The sequence below is a fragment of the Frankliniella occidentalis genome, unplaced genomic scaffold (assembly GCF_000697945.3).
Source record: "Frankliniella occidentalis isolate FOCC.00 unplaced genomic scaffold, Focc_3.1 Scaffold86, whole genome shotgun sequence".
Lineage (NCBI taxonomy): Eukaryota > Metazoa > Arthropoda > Insecta > Thysanoptera > Thripidae > Frankliniella > Frankliniella occidentalis.
In genome coordinates this window covers 560,213-565,086 of record NW_026267215.1, presented here as the reverse complement: position 1 = coordinate 565,086, position 4,874 = coordinate 560,213, and the positions used below count along the sequence as shown (strand labels likewise).

The following is a 4,874-nucleotide window of genomic DNA, read 5'->3' as shown; positions in this document are numbered from 1 at the left end:
GGCGGGGTAGAGTGGCGCTTTGCTGAGCTGGGCTGCGCTCGACTGGTAAGCGCGCGGGGGTGGAGCGAGGAGCAGGGCGCGGGGGGCGTGAGGTGGACGAGAACGGATGGTGGTTTCATCACTTTTCATAAAGCGCCCTCATATTGCCTCTGCATTTCGCACTTTCGAGCTTCGGCCAGTCCTCCTGCTGCGCGGAGTGCAACAGCAGCAGCTCTGCAGCAAATCACCCCCGCGCGCCTCGCCGCGGCGGGCCGCGGAGCTCATCATCTGCACCGCCTCTCCGCCGGGATGAGTTTCCAATCGCTCGCTGCCGCTGGTGCTGCCCTCTGTCCTTGTCTGGCGCACTCGCGTCCATGCTAAGCGGCTCTCTCAGGCGCCGGTGCCTCCCGACGGGTCAGTGAGCCTCGTCGAGTCTATGACGCTGGACTTGCGAAAGTCACAGGAGGTGATGACGGGCGCCGCCTGCCAGGAGGAGGGTGCCGTGCTCTTCGCAGGCCACTTTTGCCGGGAGCGTCCGTGCCCCGCCAGGAAACGCCCAGGAGGAGGCGTGGGGGTCGGCAAAGTGTCGATGGAACAATAATACTGTACAGAGGGTAGCGGCGCGGGGCTCACGCCGGCTCGCTCTCGCTGCAGCCGCTGCAGCCGCTGCCGCTATACAACATGTGATTTATAGGCTCCAACAACGAGGCCTGCATCGCTTATTCGCACCACGGCGGATTGATTATTGGCAGATGCGGTGCGGTCTAGGTGAGAAGGGATTCCCCGGCCGGCCGGCAGTCCCGCCCGCCACCTGCACGCGCAACGCCCGCCCCACGGGCCCCGCCCGACAAACCGCAGCAGGGCACCGCGGGGCCCAAAGCTTTAACGGTTTAACGCCTCTCAAGAGGCCTGTATGAAAAATCGCGCGGCCAAAGCCGTGCGAAATGAATCTGGAAAAACACTGGAAAAATGAGTGACGTGCGCCTCACCAATTTGATGAGGTTCTATGCGGGGCCCAAACAACGGAGAAAGGGGGATACGGCAGGCGAAAATCTGCCCAGAATCAAGAAGATTTTGTTTGGTTGAATGAAGAAAATTTCGCAAGTAGTGTCCCTCTGCAAACGATACAGGCCCCATACCTATATTGGTACATAGCAATGCTGGACTTTGATGAACATTAACATTAATGAATTTCCGCTTTTGGGTTTGGGCTCTAATCGTTTAAAACTGCCGAGTGTTTAAACTCCTTAGGGATCATCCAGAAAGTACGGTCACCATTCACCCTTACGAACCAGCCGAGTGCAGCAACCTCTTCAAGCTCTCATAGCGCCTGATAGCTAGGCAACATCATTCCTGCTGTGCACGCGTGTACTGCGGGGTGGCCTACCCCTAGACTCGCAGGCGCCGAGTTCCCCTCATTCGCCAAATGACTATGGGAATGACGGCCGTACTTTTTTGGACGATCCTTAATTTAAAATTTGAGCTGAACAGTTTCATGTTTTCAGATATCAGTGCACTTTTTTATTACACTTCGACGGAAAAATCCTATTGGGCTTGGGAGTAGGGACGGCAAGAGAAAAAGAACGTTTAGTGAACCGTTGAAAATCGACACGTGATCGAAATTCTCCCCGCATTACGGTGAGAACGTAAAAGGGGGCTTTGGTGCGCGTCCAGTCGCGTCACGTGCGATATAAACGGTACTGGCCACAACTTTTTCTCACACTTCAATCATATCATTGGAGGCAAAGCGAGGCGTTCTGGGCGGGACGGGGTGGGGCGGGGCGGGGCGTTACCACAGCGCGCACACAACTCAGCCCGGTATTTACGTCGCGTCTTCCTCCCACCGAACGCGCCGTTGCAATGAGCGAATGTGCGAGAGAGATGAGAGAGGGCGGCCATGTTTCCTTCTCTTCTGGCGCCCAATAGCCATGGGCCGTGGCCAAAAAGCCCTTACCCGTGTGCCAAACTCGGCCTTCATTAGGGGTCATAGGCCCATGGGAATGCCTGTTCGGAGATGCTTATGCCCCCCCCCTTTTCCCAACCCTTTCTTTCTCTCTCTCTCCCGTCTTCTGCGCTCTCGTGGCTCCCCCGTATCGGACGCATACCGACGCACAGCACAACAGTCTCCTCCATGATCGACGGTTTATTGTTCTTCCAAGGAGTAGGGCGATGCACTATCGTACACGGCTTCAATATTTGTTTGAAGATGGAAAAGTAATTGTCCCTCACTGCTTCCCGTTTATTTCACAACTTTTAATGTGTCCAAAGCTTCATAGCCAATCCTGTTGTTGAACACTTTTAAACTTTACTGTTAAACACTTTGCAGTATTCAAATGCCCAGCCAAACACTTGAAAGTGTGCAACATAGTGTTCAAGCACGTGCATGTGCACGCCAGTTGAACACTTTATTTATCGGTGCAGTCTTTTACCAATTCTTGTCACGTTTGAAGTAGAAGAATAATAAGAACTTTGTTTCCGAAGACGGTCTCAAATTAATGAGCACTGCGCGCTTGATCCGGTCCGGCGCGTGTTTGTGATATCGCCGCTCCACTCAAAACCGCTCCCCCCCCATCACACACACACACATTCACTTCTACACACACACGAGCGCACGCAACCGAGTACGGTTCGAGATGTAGAGCTGTGCGAATTGTTCGAGATCAAGTCGAATCAGGCAGATTCGAATTCGGCTGATTTAAAAAGTGCATGACTCGATATGGCAAGACGTAATTATTCTACGTTTCGATTTAAGTTGGTTTTCACTACGATTGAATAGGTCCTAACCGGTCCTAACTTAATGGTTTGTCATTTGAACATATTTTGTTTCTCAAAGATCTACCAAAGTCCCGAATCGGTACTAATGAGAAACATAATGCTTTAATTTACCAACACTTTTTTGCAAATGTTTCTATGCTATTCGACATGCTTCGGCTCGAGTTTTTGTTTTCCTTTTTTCAAGCCTTTTCGGTTTGATTTGGCTTGAAAGCAAGGTTTTCAGACTTAACTCGATCTGATTTGAGCGCGTAAACCTCAATTCGCACAGCTCTACCGAGATGACGCACGGATTGATATATGCAAATGCATGCAAACGGGCGGGGCTGCGTCCGAACACGTGTTCGTCCGGACTAAACGCGACGCCTGTGGCTCGGCACGCGAGTATGTTAGCTGTCCGGTACCGGCCGGGGAGGTACCCGGGGAGGTACCCGGGGAGGTACCCGGGGAGGTGGAGCCGGAGGAGGTACCCGCCAGCAGCGCGAAACCGTCCATGTCGGGTCACACTCACTAACTCGCACGGTCGGCAAACATCATTTATATTCGATATGTGCAGGGGGCATGCGCATGCCCATATCGGTACGACGGAATGGCGTGTCCCTGGCGAGAAGTTTAATTATAATGGACCAAGGTTACAACTTTTTTGTTTAGTTTGATGCAGGGAGTAAGGCAGGGGGGGGGGGCGGTTGAGATTCTTTGAAGATGAACTAGATCACACCACGTCCTCACCAGCAGTGCAATAAACAGTGAGAAATGGGAACGTGGATTCAACGTCGAATCAACGTCGAAACAATAAAAAATGTGGATTTGGGGGGCAAAAGGCCGTTTCGACGTCAAATCGACATCGAATCGACGTTGAAGAAAACTCCTTTTTCACTGGGATATGTAATATTGTCATGAAAGTGCAGTACATTGTCTTGATATTTTTTGTCTCCCCTTATATTTTCTTCAGTTCTGTTAAGTTCCTACGGGCGAAGCTGGGAAGTCTTACTTGATATACTCTATACTTTCACAGTTTTACAGTGAAATCTAAACAAGTTATGGCTTCGGAGCAGGCTTTACCTCAGTTTTTCCCCAATTATATATTTTTAAAGAGTGCACTAGAAGTGGCGGACAACGGCCTCGCCCCACCCTCGCCTTATTACATTTATTTTTTCATTATTTTCTCTTTGGATGCTCTTCGAGGTACTCGTACCGGTACGTCCCGATGATGGGAGTACGGCTATCGATACGCTGACCGCAAACACGCGCGTTACTGTAATTATTGATCTCTTCTCCAATTGCGACCGATCACTCAGCAGCTCTTTTTTCCTTCTTCTTTTGTGGCGTTGCTCTGCTCCATATTCTCCTCGCTCCTCCAGCTCTCCGTTCGCCAGGGAGGAGGAGCTGGAAGGCCGCAGAGAGAAGCTCGCTGCGTTTTTTTTTAATAATGTTGTGAAGTCGATTCCACTTTGTTTTGTGGTGTCGGCCGGGTCGGGCCCGCGAGTCTTCTGTTCAATAGCGTTTCCCTCAGATGAGTTCGGTCGATCATTATGCACACTGCAGCAGCTTATGGCGCTGACGCTTGGCAGGGAAGCAACAAAAAAATGAAATGGGACCAAAACGACAACAACAGTTGTGCGAAGAGAGAACTGAGATTGTATAGGAACATCTCCGTGTGAGGGAGGTTTTTGCTTTCGCAATCAGCCTAAAGCCGATCGTGATGCACGTAAGGCCGGGAATGCCCCTCTGTCGTATCGCCTAGAGAACGGACTACGGATAAGGCCACGTTTGGTGGGGAGTTGGGTGGAATGCTTTATTTGCCGTCTTCTTGGTCGGCAACTGAAAAAGGAAGGATCTGCATGTCTCGTCCGCGCTCTGGCTGCGGCCCTACACCGACCAGGGGGGTCAGCCACCCTTCAAACGAGATGTCTAGATCGGAGAGGCTCTCGAAGCAGCCCCAACGCCCGCCGGCCCGCCCTTCTACCCCACCAAATAGGACTCCCCTCCCCCCTCTTTTCCCTCCATCCCCCACCGGCTGCCACCCCTTCTTCTTTCCATGTCACTGTCGGCCGCGATCACATCAAAGACCTGAGTGCGTCTTTAGCGGGCTTTGCATGGGGGAGGGGGAGGAGGAGAAGGGG

General features: G+C 52.1%; 1 protein-coding gene across 2 annotated transcripts in view; it reads left to right on the top strand.

Moving 5' to 3' along the window:
* Positions 1-4,874, top strand: part of LOC113215389 (protein-L-histidine N-pros-methyltransferase) — a 214,771-nt gene that overhangs the window by 167,864 nt on the left and 42,033 nt on the right. The gene's annotated exons all lie outside the window — the stretch shown is intronic.